This window comes from Chlorocebus sabaeus, chromosome 7 (genome assembly GCF_047675955.1).
Source record: "Chlorocebus sabaeus isolate Y175 chromosome 7, mChlSab1.0.hap1, whole genome shotgun sequence".
Lineage (NCBI taxonomy): Eukaryota > Metazoa > Chordata > Mammalia > Primates > Cercopithecidae > Chlorocebus > Chlorocebus sabaeus.
Genome location: NC_132910.1, coordinates 88,734,113 through 88,760,918, shown reverse-complemented (window position 1 = coordinate 88,760,918; position 26,806 = coordinate 88,734,113).

The window sequence follows — 26,806 nt, the reverse complement described above, 5'->3', positions numbered from 1 at the left end:
CAGAATTAGAAAGTCTACTTAATGTTTTCTCCCTACAATAGTATTTATTGCTTCTATTCTACATGCATATTTTCTTTCACGCTTATTTATTTTTATTTTTTTGTGAATATTTCCCAGCTAGTCTTGTTCTTTTCTTGAAACATTGCTTATATGCAGTGGCATGCAAAAGAAGGAATTCAGTCAAACCTCCATTTGCATATTGCAACATCCTTTATTCTCTGGGTTGGAGACATATTTTGTTCTCATGATGTCTCTGGCAGTTTAATTTCTATAGTGATGGGTTTGTTGGGGTCCTGTAGAGATAGTCAGGCAATGAATAAAGCAGAGGGGAAATACTCCAGGGAGTGGGGATGATTATGGTTAACTGAAAACCATATGCCATGTAAAGGAAGCTTCCAGCAGTCATCTTCAGCTAAGTTTTTGTTGTAGTTAGACGGAAATGTAAATCTGGAGACTCAGAAATCTGGATTATTATGAGTCATTGTATGATTTTTAAACATTCACAAACACAATTTTTTTTTCTATTTTTAAAAGAATCCTGTTATTCTTAAAAGTGTTGCCAATACAAAACTTCAAACAAAGCCCTCGTAAGGCCACACTTCGCCTAATGACCATCAATTTACAGGCTTTGCTCTGAGATAAACAATCCTTACTAGAATTTACTCTAACAAACATTTAAAAATCTGCACTTTTCCTAAGGAGATGGACAATTTTTTTCCCCTGTGATCTCTGCTTCTCCTTTGTATGTTCTTTCTAGGAATTATCTTCAATATCTCCTTCACACTGACCCTTGCGACTGGGATTCAATAAGTAGCCTAATCCCATCATTTATCCTTCTAAATATCTCTTCCATCTGCAATGTCCTCTCCACTTCCCTGGCCATTGTTTTCAGTCAAGGTCTCATCATTCTTTTATTGGAATCTCATCTACTGATCTTTTTCTTATAATAGGTTACCCTCCTCTATTTCTCATCTTAGGCAGAATGGACTATTATATCTTTATTTTCTCAGCACCTTCTTCTTCATTCTTTAAGTATGTCTACTTACCCTGTATTCCATATTATTGTTTCCATAGCAGCAGGTCTGAATCTCATTCTAGAAACTCAGTATAAGAAACTGATGTCAATCTATTTCCTACATTTTCAACTTGACCCCTCGCTCTGTGGGAATATACATCTGAACCCCCCTGGTGGGGAATTCAGCCTCTATTATTCTTGCAGCCTTTTTTGTCACAAGATTGTTGCCAAGTTCCTGGAGCACTATAATGCATTGCTAAGGTATAGTAAGACCCGTTAGTCATCTGTCATTTTAGTTTCTTGCTAAAATCCTTTTTCAGTGTCCACATGGTCTATTGGTGTGACCACTCTGCTGCTTCTGTGCTAGTATTATACACACAGAATTGGTCCATTTCTGTAGGCCAGTATTTCTCAACTTTTTGTCCCTCTATACAGCTATGTTTTCTACCTGTTAATATGTTATTGTGGCCCTTTAAGAGACTATGGACTATTGTAATATCTAAGATTTTTTTCACCACTCATGAATCAATTTTTGTTCCCTGGAGTGATATCACCCCTGTTGACAATGCATGCCCAGACACAGAAGGCTGTACTTGAGGTGCTGCCAGGGAAGAGGGCCCAGGTTTCTCAGGTCCTAGAACAAGACATATTGTTCCAGCCCTTCCCTAGCCTGGGAGATCTGTTTCTGGTTGTTGTAAACACTTTTCTTGCATCTTCAAGCCATTTTGCTTTTTCCAACTCATCTTATTTTTGACAACATGCTTTCAAAAACATTATAATCAAATACCAACGTAGTTGCACAAAAATTCTGTTTATCTGTTTTTTAAAGCAAGAGAAGCTCAAATGGTAAAAGTGTTGTGGCTTTTCCATTCCTGTAGTTCAGTGAGCGGCAGCAACTTCTCTCCCATTGTTTGGCAAGCAGGAGAGAGTTGCATGTAGTGGCTTCTTCACTCCCATTGTTTGGCGAGTGGGAGGAAGTGTCACAGGTCTTTTACTTCTGCCACCACAACTTGGTGAGCAGGAGAATTACAACTCTTTTGTTCCCCACAGTTCTGCAAATTCTGAGTTCTTGTCTCATGACCAAGAGGAATGAGGTATGTGGACACCAGAGAGTGAGTAAGGCAGAGTAGAATTTTATTCATCAGCGAGAGGGGACCTGAAAGCAAGTTGCCATCTGTGAGGCTGAGTATGGGGTTTCTGTGGGCTAATAATGGGGGAATGCATGCTGATTGGTCCATGGGTGGTCTTGGAAAAAGCACTATTCAATTAGTTAAAAGGCATCATTCAGAAGGAAGCAATCAAGAAAGAGTGGGTAAGACAAGGATGGAAGTTCTCAGTCTGGTCGTGGACTTTAACTGGAACTGGTAGCTTGGTTTTCAGCCTTTAGACTGTCATTGGCTTGAAGATGGGGTTTCACTAGGGACCCATCCCTGTCTGCCTAGGAATTTGTCTGTTTCCTGTCACTATCGAAATCTCCAAGCAGATGAGAACAGTTTTTTCCTTTTATCATCTTGTGTTATATAAAAAAAAAAAAAAAAAAGAAGTGAATCTACACATTAAAATTGTTTGAAAACTGCACATGTAGACTGTCAGCCAAATACACATCTGTCTCCCTCTACTAGGCTATGAGCTTTGATAGGGTAGAAGCCATGGTTTTCACATATTAGTAATTCTAGTGCTCTATAAAATTACTGTGCATAATGTTATTGAATAAATAAGTGATCTAGGCCAAGGATTGTCATATTAGTCTACTCTGGCTGTGTGACAAAATACCACAGACTCAGTGACTTAAACAACAGAAGTATAATTTGTCAGTTCCAGAGGCTGAAAGTTCAAAATTAAGTTGCCTGCAGAATTGTTTTTTGACAAGGTCTTTTCTTTGGATTGTACATAGCTGTTTTCTGGCTGTGTCCTCATATGATTTTTCCTCTGTACGTACACAAAGAGTAAAAGGAAGAGAAAGAGAGCAAGGAGGAAAGAGAGAGAGCACTAGGTCCCTTGTGTCTCTTCCTCTTCTTCCAGGACACCCGTCCTATTGAATTAGGGACCCATTGTTTCGACCCTCTGTTAAATAAATTTTCTACTTTTATGCCGTATAGCCAAATACAGTCATACTGGGGCTTCAACATATGAATTGGGGTGGCAGAAGGTGGGTAGGAACATCACAGTGCAATGGACAACTTTTTAAATTAAATGTTTAATTTAAATTTAACGGGCAACTTTTTACATTTAAAAACTTGGATAACTTTTTAAATAAGGGGACAGATAGAAAATATTTCATGTTCTGCAAACTATACGGTCTCTGTTACAACTACTTAACTCTGCCATTGTCGCATAAATAAGTGTGCTGTATTCCAATAAAACTTTATTCACAAAATGAGGCAGTGAGCTAGATTTCCCCTACAGACTATGGCTTTGCTGACACTGATACACAATTCTAAAACTTTCTTACCCACCTACACATTTATCCATTTTTATAAGTAAATCTCCTCTTGCAATTTTTTGATGATTTTCTATTACCTGTAGAATATGGCATAAACTCCTAGGCACAGAAGGCTTTTTACATTGAGTCAGGAAACTGCTTTCCTACTCTGCAAACAATATTCATTTTTCCAAAAAAAAAAAAAAAAAAAAAAAAACAAGTATCTTCATAATCCACGCTTTCTCCAGAGTATTTATTTTCTGTCTGGAATCTCTCTCTCATTCCCATCACTGCTTCTGCCTATCTACCTGGAAAGCAACCACCTAGACTCTGCATTTTTTTTTTTTTTTTTTTTTTTTTTGAAACAGGTTCTCTCTGCAATGGCACTATCTCGGCTCACTGCAACCTCCTCCTCCAGGTTCAAGTGATCCTCTGACCTCAACCTCCCAAGTAGCTGGGATCACAGGCACACACTACCACGATGGGCTAATTTTTTAATTTTATTTTTTATAGAGCTGAGGTTTTGCCATGTTGCCCAGGCTGGTCTCAAACTTCTGAACTCAGGCGATCTGCCACCTCAGCCTCCCAAAGTGCCTGGATCACAGGCGTAAGCCACCATTCCTGGCCAATTCTGCCATATTTGAAGCAGCTCAAACTCCAGAGTTTTTTGTTCCTCCTCTTCCTCCTCCTCCTTCTCTTCCTCTTCTTCCTCCTCCTCTTCCTCCTTCTTCTTACTCTTCTCCTTTTTTTCCCCCGATAACATAGAACCTACATTTGATTACTCACCTTCCCTTATGCTTTGCGAAACTCTTGGGCATTTCTGTATTACCAGCTAGTATTAGCATTTTGAGGACATCCTAGGAATACTATGTATTTTTTTTGCAGCTGGAATGTGTTCTCTGACTAGAATTCTATGCTCTAGACCAGTGGTTTTCAACCAGAGTTGATTTTGCCCGCCTCCCCACAGGAAATTAGGCAATGTCCCAAAATATTATTGGTTGTTATAACAGGAAGAGAATGGGTGTGTTGCTACTGACTAAGTACATAGTGCTTGGGGTGCTTCTAAACATTTTACAATGCACTGGACCATCTTCCACAACAAAGAATTATCGACCCAAAATATTAGTAGTGCCGAAATTAAGAAGCCATGATTTAGACTGCTCTAAGACGTTTCTTTCCATAAAATTAGCTTGTACTATAAGCACTCTCTTCTCTGATTTTCTCATTGTATTAACGTGGTTTTATATGGTTTTCATACTGCTTAACTCTTTACCCATTTCTTTTTATACTAACCAGTTCTGACAACACATTTATCTTAAAAAGATCAGAGTAATAAGAGATTTTAATGGAGCTCATGAAATAGTTGTAGGGGAGGCAGAGGAATATTTGACAAGGAGCATATTGACAAGGAGACAGAGAGATATTTGACAATATGTCCTACTCACAACTAGTAAATTCATCCAAGTTTCTATCATCATACTGGGGCACAGCAGGTCTGCTTCTGCACAGACTTGGAGTTTTGGGATGAACATACCAATTTAGAATTATTTCAGGATAGATTATGTTATGATTTGAAGGTCTCCTCCAAAATTCATGTTGAAACCTAAACCCCACTGTAAAGATAGAAAGAAGGTGAGAAATCTGACTATGGCATTTGAGAGGTGGCACCTTTTGGAGATGATTAGGATTAAAAGCAGTCACGGGAGTGAGAGGCAATAGTGACTTTCTAAGAGGAGAGAGTTCTGAGTAGCAGGCTTGGCCCTCTTGACCTGTGACATCTTCTACCATGTTATGACACCTCAAGGCCCTCACCAGAAGCCAACCAGTTGCAGCCACCTGATCTGGTACTACTCAGACTCCAGCATCATGAGCCAAATAAGTACCTTTCTTTATAAATTGTCCAGTCTCGGCCGGGCATGGTGGCTCATGCCTGTAATCCCAGCACTTTGGGAGGCTGAGGTGGGCAGATCACCTGAGGTCAGGAGTTTGAGACCAGCCTGGCCAACATGGTGAAACCCCGTCTCTACTAAAAATACAAAACAATTAGCCAGGGATGGTGGTGCATGCCTGTAATCCCAGCTACTCAGAAGGCTGCGACAGGAGAATTGCTTGAACCTGGGAGGCGGAGGCTGCAGTGAGCCAAGATCATGCCACTGCACTCCAGCCTGGGCAACAGAGCGAGCCTCTGACTCAAAGAATAAAAATAAAAGTAAAAGTAAAAAAGATAAAGAAATTGTCCAGTCTCAGGTACTCTATTACAGTAAAGGAAAATGAACTAAGGCAAATTAAGAGTTAATACTTCCCTTCTATATCTTGGAGTTCAGAATAATAGAATAAAATTAAGAATTATTTGTGGAACATAGAAAATAATTTTTTAAAATAGAATAATATAAATAACTAATGCAAAAAATAAAATAGGAGAAAAACAATACTTTTTTTGAAAGAAACAAAGAAAGAATTGGTAAATTGGGACAGACAAAAAGGAAGGAAGGAAGGAAAGAAGAAAAAAGGGGAGAAAGGAAGGAAGAAAACAACTGGTGAATCGGGACAGAAAGCATGAGGTCTGGAGTCAGGTAGAGGCAAGACTAGGTTTAAGTTCTGAATTAATTAATCCATTAATCTATTTATTTGAGACGGAGTCTCGTTCTGTCGCCCAGGCTGGAGTGCAGTGGCGTGATCTGGGCTCACTGCAAGGTCCGCCTCCAGGGTTCATGCCATTCTCCTGCCTCAGCCCCCGAGTAGCTGGGACTTCAGGCGCCCACCACTAGGCCTGCCCAATTTTTTGTATTTTTAGTAGAGACGGGGTTTCACCGTGTTCGCCAGGATGGTCTCGATCTCCTGACCTCGTGATCCACCCGCCTTGGCCTCCCAAAGTGCTGGGATTACAAGCATGAGCTACTGCGCCCGGATTTAAGTTTTCGATTTAATGAGTGGTATCACCTTGGACCTTAGACATGTTTCTTATTTTTTTCTCATTCTTTACCTCAAAAAGGGAGATAGTATTGTTATGGAAATTAGATGCATACACACACACACACACACACACACACACAAAAATCACTGTGTGTGGAACATAGAAAATCTTAAATACAAGTGTAAAAAATAGTATTTGACAATCTTTAGAGCATAACTTCCTTGGAATAATAGAATGTTCCTAAGATAAGGTTTTTTAGAACTAGGCAGACCAGAGATATATTTTCTATGAATATATTTCTGCTGGTAGCAGTGAAATTAATAAAAATCTCTTTTTTCCCCTTTCCCTAAAATAAATCAAGGATTTTAAGTGAACCCCCAGTTCAATTTCTTCCACTGACAGTTGCATTTTTTAAAGGAAAATACATTAAAGACAGAAGTTGTTACTTTCTGTTAGCTCATTAGTCCATGCCAGTATCACCTGTCACCTGGACAATGCAGGCTCCTGAGGTATGCATTTATTTATTTATTTATTTATTTATTTATTTATTTATTTATTTTTTGAGACGGAGTCTTGCTTTGTCGCCCAGGCTGGAGTGCAGTGGCATGCTGATGTAGGCTTTTTATTATTTCCCTGCTTCTCCTTTTATTCTCTTTCAGCTTAAAAAAAAATTCTGTTTCAAAGGCATGAATCTGTTAATTTGCCCTCTGTTTAAGAGCCTTCAATAGCTTTTGTAATCCAAATAAAATGAAAATTCTTGTCATGGTTCCCAAGGACTTGCTTGGTTTCAGTCCTGACTTCCTATTCACCATCCACTCATGTCTGCACCTCTGCTGCTTTCTCAGCTCCAGCAACACCAGCTTCTTCAAGTTCTTCCTGATGTTCTTCTGGTGAATCAAGACCTTCTCTCCCCAACAGCCTTTACAGAGACTTTTTCTCTGCTCTTTGTAACATTGACTTCTTATCTTTCATGAGTCAACTTAGAAGTCACTTAGTTGAAGATTTTACACTACTCTTCTAAAGTAGATCCTATAATGCTGATCTCAAAACCTGCACTATTTTATCCCCCTTTTCACTTAGCATAGAATGAACTGGAATGTATGTTAAATTGCTTACCTACATATATTTTGAATTCCCCACTCAGCTATAAACTTTATGAAGGCAGAGAACATGTGTGTGTAGTTTATAGCCATACACCTACAATCTATCAGCATGTCAGTAAAAAATACTGATTCCATCAATATTGACTGGATGGATGCATAAACGAGTAAATGAGCAATTAGAAATAACTCAGGATATAATATCTTCAAAATTTATCAAACGTTTCTTGGACTTGGGTTAGACAGAAATGGAGAGTTGTAAAACAGGTGTTTTGCAATGTCTCAGTTTCATTTCAAGTGTTGGTTTTGAAATTTTTAATAAAAATGTATGAGTAGCAGCATAAAAAGATGATTCAGTATTTCATTCCTCGAGGGCTTCTTTGTATTTGTAGATAACTATATGCCTTGTAACCAGTAAATTCTGGCTGAATTATAGGTTGTTTTAAAGAAAGTATTTTAGAAATACAAGATGGTTTTTGTTTACTTCTTATTCTTAGCTTTCTATCTTGTATATATATAGAATACTTCTGTATTCTTTCATATAATTCAGGTGAGATAGTTATTAATTTTCTTAATCAGAAATTTAAATTGTGTCACCATAACATTTTGATATCAAAATAGTTCTGAAAATTCTAACTTTATATAGCTTAAAAGTACTTTGTCATTGTTTTTTCATCTATTATTTAAAACGAAACTCTGTGGAACAAATGTTATTAACCTACATAAAAAAATGAAGCTCAAAAATGTTTTAAAAAGTTGTTAAATCACGCAGTTATTGAGAGACAGGGACAGTAATAAAACTCCAATCAGACTGTAACTTCATGTTTATTCTTCCACATGACAGCTATCTCTCCCTACAAATGCATATCTTTCTTTATAAATACATATCACTTATGATCAGTAAAGAGAATTTTACCATGACTTTGAAATTAGTAATTTGTTTTACCTATGCTCTGCTACATTTTGTAAAACCAGTCAAATGTCTTGACAGATATTTTATAAAACTATCAATTGGATGATAGCCACCATGTATGTGTTTTTGAAAGCAATACTATGGCCTCTCAGCTACTTTAGATCATATAAAAGATAGAAAGAAGTATTAGACATAGATGCTGCATTTGATGAGATTAAGTTGTATTAATTTGGATTCTCCAAGTGTTTGTTGTTTCATGCTACATGAAGAAAGCACTGTGGCCCAGCCAAGAGAAACACAAAGCATGCCAATGTGCTTGCACTTGAACTGGTGAAACAAATTTTAAGTGCACGATATTTCCAAATAAGAGCACAGAGCAGTGTGTAAATACTTGAAAAAAAAATCCTGCTGGAAATAGGGTATTGCTGTTGAAATTCAGGAGAGGAGAATAGATTAATGTGAATGGCAGTGGATGGTGTGGAATTCGAGTTATACTCTAAAAGTTAGAAGGTAGAGGAAGTCTAGGTAGATAAGGGAATGAGTTGGCAGTCTATGGTAGGAATATCTCATTAATATCTCTTCTTAGGGACTTCAGAGAATTTATTTTAGAATATCTCTTAAGTATGAAAGAATCATAATCAAATCAATTACAAAGCATTATGAGATAATATATACTATTAAATTGCATTGATGCTTCAGCATATAAAGTTGTAAAACCTGGGTTCCTTTAGAATTAGGTACTAATGCTAAATATTGTGCTATTCATATCTCTTTAATGAGTATGCTTTCCTACACTATATTGTATCTCTTTAGGTCAGTTTTTGGTCCCGTGACTCACAGAAACTCCAAGACAGATTAAACTAGCAAGAGTTGAATATCTGAATTTCTAAAACTGTGAGGCTACAAAAAGAAGCATAAGTACTCATAAGACAAACTTATTCACTAATTAGTTACTTATTTATAAAATTAGCCCCTAAATGGTCTTAGTATATTTGTAGAGCTGTACCTTGATAATTGCAAACTATGTTACACTGCTGAAAATGCAGTGGAAAATCATGCAAATATGTTGCTAAGTGAAATATGCCAGTTTGGAAAGAAATGTAAAATTTCATCAAATCAATGAAAGCGTTGGAGAATATTTCAGATTGCATATGGACTTTTAGTATACACATGTGAAGACATATATAATTCTTTATGTTTATATATAAAAAAGGGTATGTACATACAAATTATAATTTATACATAAAAAGTTGATTTGGGCATATTTAATTTTAATATTCACAATTGTTAAGTCACAAGTGACTTAACAGTTCATGAAATTTTATATGTAACGAGGATATTCTACCATAGAAGCATATGTTATTTTATTGATTAAATAAAGGTAAAGGTTGATTTATTGATTACAGGTGTAGTGTATATAACCTATCTAAGAAAGAATTGGAAGAATTTGAATAGTACACACTTAACCTACTTTCCAATATTTACATTATAATTATTTATTTGATAATTGCCTTTGAGAGGAAGAGAAAACATAAACATGCATTCCTCATAAATGTCAAGAAGCTCACCTATATATTTCTGAAAAAATAATTGGCTAACCTTATCTGTCCTATTTTGTGACAGGGTTAAATCATACCCTAGTGGTCTTAAAAAATACTTTTTATCATCAACTGTCTAATACTAATAAAATTATAGAGTGTGTGCCTCTGTAGGCATGAGTGTGTGCACCTGTGAAACCTGAGTTCTCTTTAAAGCTTCCCGAGTAGGGATTATATGGAATTGGTGTTCAGTAGAATATGCCAAATTAAACCTTTTTTCTAATAATAAGCTATTTTATTTTAATACACTGCTGTATTAAAGGTGTGCTAAACCTTTAAATACACCTTTGTATTAAGTGTAAGAGCACTTAAGAGCACTCGAGTGTAAGTGCTCTTGGGGAGCACTCCTCAAGCCATTAACAGCCCCAACATCAGCCGGATACCTTTGTGTATTAAAATAAACATATTTAGCAAATACTCATATAATACTATTTTAGGTGCTGTATGCTTACAAACATTAATTCATTTAATTTTATAACAAAGCGTAAGATACTTTCTATTCTCATCTTCATTTTACCAACCATGAAACCGAAGCACAGAAAGATAAAGCAATTTATATGAGGTCATAGAGGTAGTAAAGGGCAAGTTCAAACCCAGGTGTCTGGCTCCAGTGCCTGTTCCCTAAATCATCAACCAGTTATTTGATCTGGTAGTTTACTCTGAAAAGTAGTAAAATGAATTAAATTCCACTTTTCTTCTGTTATTACAGATTAAAGTTAGGACCAAATGCTGCTCAGAAATTGTTTTAATCTCAAAAGTAGTTGGCAAGTTTTCAGAGTTCATTTTCAAGACCTAGTGTATGGTAAGTTTCTTTACAATGAGTTCTTTAACATGTTTCACTTTACTTGGGTGATAGCTTCAGGGAAATATTATGACCCTGTTTCTAAGATTGATCTTTCTATTTAGCTTCATAAATTGCTTGATGTCAGCAAGGACATAAATACAATCTTTAGGTTTTGTGGAAGATGATATCTTGAATAAATTTCCAAAAGACTTTTAGAAAATAATGAACAACAGAATTGACTTTTCTTTGGTATTTATAGACAAGCACTGAAGGCAATGTCATCTACAAACTCAGAGGTAAATAACCTCAAAGAGTCTTTCAGCACACACCAGAAGTATTGTAAGAAAAGCAGCAATCTGGGAAATTCTCAGTGATGAGGTTACCGTAAGTATGATCCGGGGTTCGGCAACAATCCTCTAGTTTCTGTTCATGTTCTTTGCAATCCAGGGGCTCTTCTAAACTGTCGTCATACTCCTTAAGCCATTAGTAACCTCAACATCAGGAATTGATATGCCCCACTTCTCCCCAGATAAATTATGACATTGAGGATGACCTTCTCTTCCCTGCCTCTGCCTCTGGACTTTGCATACAACCAACTCTGCCCATCAGGGAGGTGTAACTGTGGCTAAAACTTCATGTGCTAAACATGCCATCCCTGTTTATCCTCATATGTCTTGCCCAACAAATTTTTATCTTCCTATTTCTCTTTAACCGTTTCCTTTTCAGTGATTTCTTTCCTTTGGAACATAAACAAATTTCTTTACCTCAAAAGTCAAACCCCTGACTTGATCCTGCAGTCTCTTCTAACTACCTTTCCCTTTCTTTGCACTTACGCTTCTGGAAAGGTTGTCATAATTTTCTGACATGTTTTTCTCATCCCACTGAATTTTGATTCTTCTGCTGTGTGGATTTCCTCCTTGAAATCTTCAGTGAAACAACTGAACATTCAGAGCTATTTCATTTTCAAAGACTCTCACATGTAAGTATTCCTCTTTCTGAATATAATCCCCTTCCTATCTCTTCAATTTTGTTCTTCAGTCAAAACTTCTCTTTCAACACAGGCTGAGATTAAGGTTTATTTCTATGGCTTCTGAGACATCTCTCCCTAAGACAGCAGAAAGGCATATTCGTGTTAATATGTCCAAATCAAACACACCATGCAGATCTACATCTCACACCTACATCTTTATTTCCTATTTCAGCTGATGAGATAGCAATCTCTCCCTCTCCCAAAGTAGAGACCTTGGATCCATCTTTAATTCTTTCCTACCTCTAATTATTAAATCCAATCATACACAAAAATTGATGTTCTGAATACTCTCTCTTTCATTTGTGTACTCCTTCTTTGTCATCATATCTCTCCCGGACTAAAATATTAGTTTCTTGCAGGGTGTTGAATAGTGTCCCCTAAAAAGTCATGTCCTGAAACCTCAGAATGTGACCTTATTTGGAAATAGGGTATGCAGATGAAATTAATTAGTGATCTCAAAATGAAGCCACTGTATTATTAGTGCACATTATTATGTACACGAAGTTCAACGACTGATGTCTTTATAAAAAGAGAGGGTACACACACAAGCAAACAGAGAGAAGAAGGTCACATGAAGACACACAGAATTTGGAGTTACGCTGTCACAAGTCAAGGAGTGCTTGGAGCTACCAGGAGATGGAAGAGTCAAGGCAGGATTTTCCCTGGAAGATTTGGAAGGAGCATGTTTCTTCTGAAACCTTGATTCTAGCCTTCACTAATGACAGACAATAAATTTCTGTTCTTTTAAACCACTCAGTTTGTGGTACTTGGTCTTACAGAAACTCTGGGACACTAATACATTTCCTAAGTGGTATTCATAACATCTTCTAACATGATGATTCTATGGAATGCTTTGATAATCAGCTAAAAGTTATCGGATGTCTCCCAGGAAAGATGCAAAAACATACATATTCAACATTTAGTGTGCTCAATTTTTCAAGTTTCCAGAAATTCTAAGGCCTCTCTACAGATCCTCTTAGTATCTACACAGCTGATTGTGAATTCTGTTCCTATACAAAGTATCCAAAGCTAATTAGCTACAATACAACAGTGATTATACCATTCCAAATTATAAATATTAACAGCCTTTATAAACTGCAAGGCCCTCTACAGTATGACTGCATTTGTACATACTGCAGGTCTCCTGCTGAACCATACTTTGTTCTTATCATACCAAACAAATATGTTTCCAGAACACACTATGCCTCTGTGCCTTTGCACATGCTATGTGCTGCCTGGGACTCCCTAACTTCTGTCTGCACACAACCTTCTAATGAATTCCCAGGCATTCTGGAAGTTTTATATCCCTCATTTTATCTACGAATCAAATGATCTCACTGACAAAGTATTATGTTGCTTTTACAACATGATTCAAGTCCTTGACTGTGACGTATTACTGAAATTCAAGGTGCTTTACTTTGAGTGTAAGAAATTTTTAATTATAATATTATATTGTAATATGTGGTTTAAATTTCTATATACATTTATCATACTTCCAATTTATTACAGAAAAGAATTATTAAAATTGTATAATATATAATGTATAGCACTAAATATACTATAGTATTAAAACTATAGGCTTTTATTACAATTGGTGAAAATTAAAATCTTAGAATCATGATCTGTGGGCATTCTGACCTTGACTAAATGCATAAATTTTATGTATCTAAGCTTTCTTCACTGTAAACTGGAGGCATCAGAGCCAGGAAATCCCAGAAAATAAGTTGTCATGCAATTTTATGTCACCATGAGAGAGCAGGAGAGAGAGAGAGAACAGAAGCCCTGTGAAGTTAGAATGTTTCCCAATTCTAAACTTCCGAGAAAGTTTTACACAAAAATAGACAGGAGAAAAGTTTGAGGTCAAACCCTATACAAAATTACAGAAATTAAAAAGAGAAAAAGATCGCTACAGACAATTACAGCATACTCTGAAGATGTACTCAATAAAGCAGATCAAAGTATCAAAAGTTATTAAGAAAATAATAATAAAAACTAACCAGCATAAGAATAGTTGGGGTCCCTAAGAAGAAAACTAAAATGGGAGAACAGGCCAACCACAAAAATTAATTAATCCATGTAAACATTACAGAACAAGAAAGTTGCCTTGAAATGAAAGATTTTAATCTACATGTTGAGGAAGCACACTAGACTCCAACATCAAGACATAGTCTAGCAAAATTATTGGTCTTTCTAAAAAAGAAAGAAATATTTTGGGCATTAAAAATATAAATATACAATTTATCATTAGGCATTCTCTTTTTTTTTTTTTCTTTTTGAGACAGAGTCTTGCTCTGTGGCCCAGGCTGGAGTGCAGTGGCGGTATCTCGGCTCACTGCAACCTCCACCTCCCTGGCTCAAGTGATTCTCCTGCCCCAGCACTTAACTCAAAGAATTGTGAGGATCAAAGAAAAGTAAAACTTTAGTACAGCATCAGGTATGTAGTAAGAATTAACTTTACAGCCGTTACATTTAGCAAATCTTATTAGTTTATACATTTATAAGACTATAGCAATATGTCTTAGTTTATAAGTAATACCTCAAACTCTTTATTTTCCTGGTAATTTATCCACTAAAGAAGCTGAGCTTTGTTGATTGCACACTCATGGTCCAGTTTACTGTGTTCATTTTTCTCTTTACTTTCTGCCAAATGGCTGTTGGATTTGGAGATCTTCATTCCTTTGGCATGATTATAGACGATATTTGGAAAGATCTATAAAAAAAATGCTATCTGTTTTTCTTTTTCTGATTTTAGTAGCCATTAATGCTACTACTTGTATCTATTAATTCATTGGAGGTCACAATATGAAAGTATTCTAATGCTATCACTTCTCTTTTTTATTTATTATCTGAGATGTTGTTATACAGAGACACATTCCAGCATCAATTATCTGGTAATCCTGTGGTTGATATGGGAAGGCAGGGTGAATGTTTATTTTTTTTAGTGAACCTAAAGGGGACTGGTTTGTTTTAAAATAAAATTATGAACACATGGCTTTACACGTGTTTGATGGGTTTAAGTCCTTTGCAATTGTTATCAACATGTAAGCTCAAATTATTCCATCCACAGTCAATGGAAACCTCTTGAAGTTGGCACCTGAGTTCCTTTGGCATAACCCTATTAAATCTTTGATAGTTTCTTTGTTATCTGGTATAAGATGTGGCTCATATTGAACATGTCCTGCTCCATAACTGGAATTAGCCATTTTTTTTTTTTTTCAGTAAACACTGTTTTATTTTAGTGGGAACGTTATGTAAGACTTTTGAACTGGATACAAGAGATACTTACTGTTAATGATTTGGTCATAGTTTCTAGGCCCTTTCAGTGGACTGAACAAGGAAATAAATGCACATATATGCAAAGATAACATACCTCATAAGATCATATTGATTCCAATTCAAAGTCAGGACTAGAGAGCCTTTATTTTACCTTTTCTCAATGACATCTAAGCATCCTTCCTTTCATAGAAAGAATCCTGGTTCTCAAGGACACACATAACTGCTTGCTTGTTTTAAGCCTATAGTACATATGGAAATTGCAAAATGATAATATTAATGCTATTACTAATATAATTATAAAAATATGAATAACTTTTGCATTTATTTTCCCTATTCTTTCATCATTTAAAAACAATTATCCTATATTTATAAGAGTGCATGACCAGGGCCTACTATACTCACTCCTTCTTGAACCGCATTTAGTTTTCATTTCAGATCTTTGCAGTACCTTATGTATTGATGTCTCTCTAGTTGTTATGGTTATATAAAGTATATGTTTTGGTCAATCACTTAGGAAGGCCTCAAGGAACAACATTTTCTAACTCTTTCGTGTTATTAATAAAACAGCAGTTTTTCTGTGTTCTTAATACTTGAAAGTCAGTTTTTCTGAATATAAAATTATTTGCTCACACTTTCTTTTCTTGGTTTTCTTTAATAAATTTCTCATTTTATTCAGCATAAACCATTGTTAAAATGTCCAATGATAGGGCTGGTCACAGTGGCTCAAGTCTGTAATCCCAGCACTTTGGGAGGCCGAGGAGGGCGGATCTCCTGAGGTCAGGAGTTTGAGATCAGCCTGGCCAACATGGTGAAACCCCATCTCTACTAAAAAATACAAAAATTAACAGGGTGTGGTGTGCATGCCTGTAATTCCAGCTACTAGGGAGGCTGAGGCAGGAATGTCACTTGAGTTGAGGAGGTGGAGGTTGCAGTGAGCCAAGATAATGCCTCTGCGCTCCAGTCTGGGCCACAGAGCAAGACTCTGTCCCAAAAAAAAAAAAAAAAAAAAAAAAAAAAAAAATGCCTAATGATAAATTGTACATTTATATTTTTAATACCTGAAATATTTCTTTCTTTTTTAGAAAGACCAATAATTTTACTAGACTATGTCTTGATGTTGGAGTCTAGTGTGCTTCCTCAACATGTAGATTAAAATCTTTCATTTCAGGGAAAGTTTCTTGTTCTGTAATGTTTACGTGGATTAATTCATTTTGTGGTTGGCCTGTTCTCCCATTTTAGTTTTCTTCTTAGGGACCCCGACTATTCTTATGCTATGCTAGTTAGTTTTTATCATTATTTTCTTAATAACTTTTGATAGTTTGATCTGCTTTATTGAGTACATCTTCAGAGTATGCTGTAATTGTCTGTAGATATCTTTTTCTCTTTTTAATTTCTGTAATTTTGTATAGGGTTTGACCTCAAACTTTTCTCCTGTCTATTTTTGTGTAAAACTTTCTCGGAAGTTTAGAATTAGGAAACATTCTAACTTCACAGGGGTTCTGTTCTCTCTCTCTCTCCTGCTCTCTTGTGGTGACATAAAATTACATGACAGCTTGTTTTCTGTGATTTCCTGGCTCTGATGGCTCCAACACTTTGATGGAACATTTTACCTAATTTCTGATATCTGTGCCTTGTTCCATTTTGATTTTGCTCACGACATTGTCCCTTTCTTAGAAAAGAATCCTGATAGGTCACTCTTTAGGGTTCATAGAGGCGGAGCTTCTCCAGCCCCTTTGGTCCTTCTACTATCAGCTCCCTGAACTCACCTGCTGTAAAGGGCTGCCCCATGGATCCTAGTTTCATCTCTGCACACTTTTCACCAAGTTTATGTCTTTATCTTTTTGGGTGCCTTGGATGCTACCCTGTTGATCCCTTTTTTGCTTCCCGTATAGTTGCGAGTACTTTGTAGGTTTTGTTTCTTCCAGTCAAGATTTTGGTGCTCCTAGGCATATCTTGCGGCCTAATTTTGTTGTAAATGTTGCCCAGTGATTTTGATTTTACTGTTGAGTTTTCTACTGTTATATTAGTTTCCTGTGGGTGCCATAACAATTTACAACCAATTTAACCACTTGAAACAACACTTTATTGTCTTAGAGATGTGGAGATCAGAAGTCCAGAATCAGTCTTACTGGGATAAAATCAAGGTATCTGCAAAGCTGTGTTGCTCATAGTACTGCCTTTTCCAGTTGCCAGGCTGCCAGAGTTCCTTACCTCCTGGACTTTTTCTTCATCCTTCAAAGGCAGTAGCGTAGCGTCTTCATTGTTCACTTTGACTCTGACACTCTTGTCTCTCTCTTTCCTCGTGATTATATTGAGCCCACTGGATAATCCAGGATAATCCCCCATCTCAGTATCTTTAATTTAATCATATCTGCAAAATCCCCTTTGCCACATAATTTAACATATTCACAGGTTTTAGGGATTAGGTTATGAGCATCTATGGGGGGGCCATTGTTCTGTCTACCACAGTGGGTATTCAGTAAGATTTTTAAAAGTTGCTGCCACTATCTTCCCAAAATCCTTGCCTGAACTACTATTTATTTTTTTCACTATAACTGAATCCTGATGTACACTGAAATTCTGAAAGAAGAATTTTGAATATCACAATTCTATCATGCTTCCCTTAAATATACATTTTTGTCTGATGTAATATATGCTATTTTGTCATATCTCACATCTGAAAATATTTTAAGCAAGGATATGAAAAGTGAGATGCTAAGTATTGTTGTTGTGTGTGTTTGTGTGTGTTTACAAACTTTTTGACTCTGATGTGGTTAAGATACTTTACTATAAGAAGATAGATTTAAATGAAACGAGCAGAATGATTAAAGTTTGCAAGTCACTAAATAATTTCCATGAAAAATCATTTCATCTGCATGTGGCTCAGAGATGAATGGCAATGGAAAAGCTATGCCTTCTATGTCTTGTCTGAATTAACGCTCTTCTGAAGAGGGATGTGGAAGTCATTCAGGCTTGCACATTCTTTAATTTCTTTTATTAAGGCCTGCACAAAGTCAGTGTAGCTAGAAGGCAATACACAGGCTTTCAGAAACTACAAAGTGTAACAGCTGGTCCCAATTACCCTCTCTGCAGTGTGACCATATGCACAAATGTTCAACTTTCTGTTTAAGTTCATGAATTTTTTTAAATGAATGCCTTGTAAAAACTTGAGACGTGCTACATTCTTTGCATACATTTATTTCTACAAACTTTTAATCTTCTAGTTATAGTCAAATGTATAGAGAACGTAGCTCAAATAAGACAGTGTTTAAGCTGGCAGAACAGAAATATTTTTAACTTTAAATTAAACATACAGTGCAGTAGTTTTAAAAAAGTTCTCTTCCTAGAACAAAACATGTTTCAAGAAGCATGGAGTTTTAAAAGAATCATTTAACGAAGAAATTGAGTAATCTTGCATTAAGCATACAGGCAGGTAGGTAACTTTTATATCAACTGATAAGACTAATGAGATTTGGCATTTCCAACTCCAGTGACCTTTATGAAAATCACAGGCTGTCTCTTAAATACATCATATTGAACTAGAGATAACAAATATACATGCTGAATTGACCTTTTTAATCGCAATCTGAAGTTGAAAATTACACCTTTTTATCTTCTTCATTGGAAGTTCAAAGTAGGTTTTTAATACTACAGAAGGCTCAGTTAATTTGAATTCTTAACTTTTTGTACGAAGCATTACGCTTAAGGTCCATTTATATTATCTGTTGTAATGAATGAAATGTAGCTAGCACCAATAAGGTGGCATTCATTAACACTGAAACTTATTACCTAACATATATCACAATTGCATGTATCTTATTTTCCTAAGTGGGAATGTATCAACTTGTTCAGTGTAGGAATTTGCATCAACTCTTAAGTTAGTGACAAAATGATAATAAACTGCATCTGCTGATCAACTAAATGACATTATGGATAGGTAAGGATAAATTATGTGCCGTTTTGAAAATAGAATGTTTACTGTATTTAAGAAATGAGCCATGTGAATAAGAAAGGAGAGTATGTTTATAAAGGTTAGAAGTTCCCTAATCTCTCTGTCTTATATATATTTACAATTTTAACCAAATGTGTTTTTCTGAAAAAAAAAAAAAAATTAAGTAGCTATTCAGGAGCATACATTTGTAGCTGCAATTATATATTATAAAAATAATGGTAAAATGGATCCTGCTTAAAATATCCCTAGTGTTAATTATGATTTATTAGTTTGCATAGTCTGGAAAAGGAGAAATATAATGATCAAACCTTCTTTCCAAACACATTTTGTTATAGTTTCTATTAATTTGGAGGCCAGGAAGTGAACATAAATTGCTGGAAGGCAAATGAATTCTCATTTGTGTGGTATGGGCTTTTTCCCTTTGCACAGTTTCATCAGCATAACAAAACATATTAATATGCTTACTGTTTGTATGACACTTTGTTAAACTGGATGAATGAATATTTATCAAAATCCAACTATCTAAACTTTATTAGGGCCAGGCATTGTGGCTCACACTTATAATCCCAGCACTTTGGGAGGCTGAGGCGGGCGGATCGCTTGAAGTCAGGAGTTCGAGACCAGTCTGGCCAACACAGTAAAACCCTGTCTCTCCTAAAAATACAAAAATTAGCTGGGTGTGGTGGCTCATGCCTGTAATCCCAGCTACTCCGGGAGGATGAGGCAGGAGAATTGCTTGAGGTCAGGATGTAGAGGCTGCAGTGAGCCCAAATTGCACTACCACACTCCAGCCTAGGTGACAGAGCAAAACTCTGTCTCAAAATAAATAAATAAATAAAATAATAATTTTAAAAACTTTATTAGAACATTTCACTGACTTTTGACTATTGACAGAATCAAACATTCATTATCCAAATGGTACTAACCTGTTCTAGGAATAGAGTTTAAAAGTGTTTCAACCATCTAATGATACCACATTCTGGCATTGTGATAAAACATGCTTCTCTAACTTCTTCAATATCTAAAGGACTAACTCATTTGAAAGGATCACACGCAATACCATGCACAAGACTAGAAATGTTTTCTGTATATTTTCTGATATATTGAATTTTTGCTTAGTTTTTATAACTAAAGGACTATTTTACTTAATACAAATTTCATGTGTAGGTTATTAACAATCACTTAACCTCTTTAAACTTTTAGCTCTTCTAAAACTAAAGAATAACTAAGATTCCTCCAGCTATGTTATTCTATGATCTGTAAAACTCAGTGCAACTCTAAAAGTTGAAAAGGCTCTTCAATCATGAACCGAATCTTTCGTCATGCAACCGAAGTATGAACATTAATGATCTATTTAAGATTCACTGTCAGAAATATTTTAGGCTGACAGAAAATCATCTAATATTTTACATTGGTATATTTTAGTAATAGATGATGACATAACTTCAACTGATGTGTCAAGCACAATATTTAATATTCTTCTGGGAAGATTATTTCATATTATAAATCAAAATCAAAATAAACAACAGTGCTTCACTTGAAAATCATAAATATCTGTCAAATGTCAATGAAAGGTTTATTATACAGAAGCCAAATATTGATAGATGGAATGACTTGTACATTTGTTATAGCTACTTTCAAATTTGTCCATTCTTAGAAGACCCTCGATGTGATCAATAAGCATATTAATAGGGCAGCCAAGAACTGTAGGAAAGCTTTTATTTTTATTTATTTTTTATTTTTTTCACCTCTACTACTCTCTTCTACATTTTTTTTTATAAAGTTTTCTGTTTCCTATTTGTAATATATATCAAGTAGAGACTTAAACTTCTTATAGCCTAAAGGAGAAACAAAAACTTTTGGAATAGCTATAGTTGTAAGGGTACAAGGGGGAAAACAGCTGCTTGCATCTTATCTCTTCCCCTAAACATTAAGGCAAGACCCCATTCATGTTGATGAGGAAAGAACAACTCAAGCCTCTTGGCAACTCTATGCTGTCATTGCATCTCATTGCAAAGCAGACAATATTTATGCTTACATTCTGAACAAATAAAAGACAACCTTTGATAAAAGATCTCTGCATTAGAATTACTGAATTGTCCAATCTGTGTACTGTTGATCTTCATCACTTCATTCTGATTTACTTTTACCCCATAATTGAACAAATCAAATAGTTATTGGTGTAATCCTCTCCCACTTTTTTAATCTGGTAAAGGAGAAGTGGATGCCCTGCACCTCTTAACTCACAAATATACAAATTATATGGTATTAAATTACATTGATTTTGAAATAATGTTAATAATGCAACATGATTCATATAACTTAAGAGGCTAAGGGATCATATTGTTGGCAACACATTGAAAAAGTTAATGTTATTGTTGAGGTCCAACAGAACCTCCACTTGAAAGTACCTTTTTCCAATTGATCTTGAATTCTCTATATTCTCTCTATGTACAAAAATGAAAATGATTAATTTGCACATATGCTTTAGGCAACAGTAGGGTATATTTCATTATATAATTTTCATAGCATCCATGGATGAGAAACATAGAGGTAAAATGCCAATAGTACTATAAGAGAAGTAGCTTTATTATAGAATAAAATTTCATATGAATCCTGTGAATGAGGAATTTAGTGTATATGTCTACATATGCGCATGTGTCTCTGAAAATGATTTATGAGTGAACCATAAAGAATAACACCAAGTAGACATATAGCATGCATATAAAACATTCCACCCCACTTCTCCCAGGCTGGAGAGCAAATGCATATTGTATCTATCTACCTGCCTATGTTAAAATTGTAGTTTCACCGGAGTCATAAACAGTTTTGAGTGTACTCTAGTATAGTGGACCATTGTTATTCAAGTTAATAAATTATTCACTTACAATTGGTTGGGTAGGGATGAGCTAGCCAAGCTTCATCCTAAGTCTCAGAGTTACCATTGACAATGGATGATCCTTCTTAGAAAGCAAAAAGAGAGAAAGGTTAGTGCTCGAGTAAACTTCCACAGATATTATTTTTCTAGTTTTTCTTTGAGACTATGTATTTGGATCTATTTTGTGCTGTATGTATGCCCTCTTTCCTCTCTACATGAGGAAAAACATAATTATCTGCAGGCTGTTTGTTGAAGGAAAGAGGCTTTTGTTGTACACCTGGAAAAAGTTACATGTATGAGGAGGAAATGTGGAGAGTTAGGAGTGGATAGGGACAGCATCATAATATACTTTCGGACTAATATTTAGAATGAATAACCCTCAGTATGGGAAAGTGTTAGATATTATTAAGCTCCAGTAACAGTTGCTTCTTGCAACGTTGATCTCTGTTATGTATTTGGCCAGCAGAATCAATGGCTATGTTTAAACATTTCCGCAGTGCAAAAAACCTTCTCATTCTAGGAAATTTCTGTCTGCAGGCCAGCTTCAATAGAAAGCTACACCAGGGGAGCTTTTAAGGGGATTTTCCTCTAGAACAACAACAACAAGAACTCCATTAACAAGAATTAACTTGCTTCTGAGTCAATCCCAGGATAGACTGTTTCATTTTAATACATGAAAATGTGCTTCAATATAACCTGGGATTTTGAGGGTTGAACGTTTAGTCTTAACCACTGCCCTGCTGGCCAAGAGCTGTGTTAGTAATGAAGATATTTCTGTGGGAAGAAAGGAGGTGTAATAATTGTGCTTCTAATTGAGTCTAAGATTAGAATTCAATGCACTTTGGCTGGTGTAAACCTTAGCAAACATGATATTAGAATTTCCCTTCATAGACAACCTGTGATCCAGTCCTTTAAACACATAGTGTAAGACAGGTGGACCACAGGTACAATTCCACAACAGTTGTTTTGGAGGAAGTGGGCTTATCTGTTCATTCTAGTGAAAGAGTATTGAGATGATGAAGTGCAAATGCAATCTGTTCAGCATATGTGCTTTAGAATTCTTTCATCTTATAAATAGAACAGAGATCATTTCTTTCACCTGAATTCAGTAGCTGAAGTAAAAAATCTTGATTTGGTAATTAAGCAATAGCTCACAACTAAATGTCTATGGGTTGCTTTGCATTCTCTTCTTTGTAAAATGGTAATTTTTTCTTCCTTTCTCCTCTTATTCTTCCTCTTGTTAGTTCTTCTTCTTCCTTTGAGCCACTGCTTTCCACAACCCTTCATTTTCTCCTCCTCCCTTTTCTTTTTCTTTTTCTTTTTCTTTTTTTTTTTTTTTTTGGTTGAATATCAGTGGAAACATGTGTATGAGGGAGATTATATACACAGTGCCTATGGTATTTGAAACATCAATGTTAGTTAGAGAGTCTATTCATTTTCTAGGGCTGCTGTGACAAATTACCATACACTTGATGGCTTAAAATAACATTCATTTATTAACTCATAGTTTCTGCATGTCATGAGTTTCTTCAGGCATAGATATATCCCAATTTCAGGAGTCAAGTGCGCAGGCTAATTCCTGTGATTAGTCTCACAATACAAAAATCTAGGTGTCAGCGAGCCATGCTCCCTTCTGGAGACTCTAGTGAGCATCCATTTTCTGATTTATGCAGGTAATTGGCAAAATTCAGTCTGGGCAGTTGCAGGATGTGGGCAGTGTGGTTTGTCTTCAGCTTCCGGAGCTGCCTGTGCTTTTTGGTTCATAGCCTGTATCTCTAAAGACAGCAGTGGGTGGGAGAGTCCTTCTCTTGCCTCTTCTCTCCTGCCTCTTCTTTTGCCATATCTCTCTCATCTACTCTTATGCCGTCTTTTTTTTTAACCACCCCTTCCTCAGAAGGGAGAAGGACGGAAAGTGGGTCTAGAGGAACAAATGGAAGACATCTAGCATACAATATTATCTCCTTTAAGTAATTACTGTAAGGAACAAATGTTTAAAATGTATGTAAACCACTTCCATTTATAAAGGCACTTGTGATTACATTGGGGTCCTCTGACAGCTCAGGATAATGTCCCTAATTTAAAGTCAGCTGATAAGCAGCTTTAATTCCATATGCAAACTCCCCTTGTCAGGTAAGGTAACACATTCACAAGTATAATACTGGGAGATAACGATCATCTGGAAGAAAATCCTGGCTATTATACTGTATTAGTCTGTTTTCAGGCTGCTGATAAAGACATATCTCCGACTGGGAAGAAAGAGAAATTTAATTAGACTTACAGTTTCACCTGGCTGGGGAGGCCTCAGAATCATGGCGGGAGGTGAAAGGCACTTCTTACACAGTGGCGGCAAGAGAAAAGTGAGGAAGAAGCAAAAGCAGAAACCCGTGATAAACCCATCAGATCTCGTGAGACTTATTCACTATCATGAGAACAGCACAGGAAAGACCAGCCCCCATGATTTATTTACCTCCCCCTGAGTCCCTCCCACAACACAAGAGGAATTCTGGGAGACACAATTCAAGTTGAGATTTGGGTGGGGACACAGCCAAATCATATTATACACTAATCTCATTTTGTTGGCTTAATGATAGAGCATAGGCTTTCAGAACCAGACAGGTAGGAGATGAGTGTATAAACGTTCAGAGAAAATTAAAAAGTTTAACCTGGTCTCCTTTACAAGTCTGTAGCTAATAGAATGCCTGAAAGCAAAGCTAGGTTTTCTTTTTCAAGACTTTTGTATGTGTATGTGAGTGTGTGTCCAATTCAACCTATGAATAATTACTTGAGTTCCTCAAATTTTACTCTGTGGTGCATGACTCATTTTTCTTGTGCCTGAAAAGAAATTTAATGTCTTCTTTCTGGTTAATCATTACAACCCTAGAAGAGCATTCATGATACTTTCAAGAATGGTCAATTCGGGGTAACATGACTTTCTATATACTCACCAAATTGAATGTTATTATATGACATACATAAGTCTGCTTTATACAATATACAGATCAATTGAGCTTTAGAAAAATGTAGTTGTCAAAATCAGACATGCAATTATTTAGAATAATCAATATTAAGCTTAATTTTCTTACTATACACTTTTATAGTGACTTTTTAATAAAGGCATCATTGTATTGTTTCATATTCTTTGCAAGTAGTTTAATGACCACATAAATCTCTTCAACAGCATATTATTTTCTTATCCAGCTCTTTACTCTTGTACATGTTATGATTTGCTTTTTTTTTTTTTTTTAGTTTTCTTTAAAATGTCAAAAGGTATGCTATGTTAAATCTCATCTGCAGGCATTGAGATTTTTTTTTTTTCCCTTTGAAAATATTTTTTATTCTTTACTTGTGATACATTTTAATATATAAGATTATTTGAGGGGGAATGATACATACTTTCTAGTTTTCTTCCAAAAAATTTAATCAACATTATCACCAGTAATATAGAAGAATATCGATTTCCCTATCTTACCGATATATGATTACCATTTTTTGAAGTTTTACCTATTTTGAAAAAAGCCCCTTTAAGTATGACAAACTTTATATTAGATAAGTTCCTGCTCTTTAATTTTATTTTCACGAGTTTTTTTATTTTTTTGTTTTGTTTGGTTTTCATCAGGATTCTGGGAACAGAGACAAGAGTAGATGGTTTCCTTGGGGAATTTTATATAAATATCTGCCGTGGGCTAAAAATAGTTATACATCCCAAAGGAAATTGGTCAATTCAGGCTCAGAAATGACTAAACTGAACAATGTTAGTCACAGCCTGAATTACTAAAGTACTATCCTTTATATAAAAAAGATGTGCTTGACATTTTTTCAGCCTTAATCCAAAAAATGATGTTGGAAGGGATGAGATAATGTCTCTAAAAAGCTTTTGATTTATGATGGAAATAATCACAAAAACTATGCTATTATTATTTTGTTTTAAATTTAGCTAAAAAGAAATATTACATAGGGATTTGTTCCTCTGTTTGATATGAAATTAATAAGCCCAACTTCTTTTTTATTTGTTCTCCTCTCAAAAGTATAAAAATAGTAAAAAGTAATTTTTAAAATTAGTAAACAAGGTTACAATAAAATATTACCTTTTTAATCAATTTGTTTATATATTAAGCATTTATTCTATACCTAAAACATAAATACATTTAGATACACTTCAGATACATTTATTTAACATTTATGATAAATGTTTCTGAAGTGTGTTTAAATCTTCACTCTCAGCAAACTCATCATTTGTCTATCTATATAGTGTAGTGTGTATGGTTGTCCTGAAGTTTTCTTTTTAACTAACTTGTTAATTTTAATATAGTTTTATCTTAACAGAATAGTTGCAAAAACAACGCAGAGAGTTCCCATATATCCAATGACAGATGCAGGAGGCAGATAAAGGCAGTACCCAGAGAATCGCTGACCCACCCCACAAATGTTTACATCAGATCCATTTGTGCAGATGAGGGAACCACCCAGAGTCTTGTATGCACATGTCCATCGTGGATTGGCGACCTGCCTGTGCACTGGGATGATGGAGTGGAGCCATGGGAGGATCGTACCTTGTGCAGGGGAGAGGAGCCTGGCCTCTTCAGCTCTTGTGTGGTGGCTTGGTATTCAACGTGTGAGGTGGTGGGAACCCGTTGGCAGGACTCCCTCTCACTTTGCCGAGTGCTTTCTTTCCTTTTTCCTTTTCACCCAATAAATTCTGTTCTCCTTACCATTTAATGTGTCTGTGTGCCTAATTTCTCCTGGTCGTGACACAAGAACCAGGATTTAGCTGAACTAAGGAGCAAAAATTCTGCATTACCAACACCAAATCTCTCCTATTGTTAATAATTTACATTAGTATGGTATATTTATAACAACTAATAAACCAATGTTGATAAATAATTGACTGAAGTTCATACTTCATTTAGATTGATTTGGTTTTTGT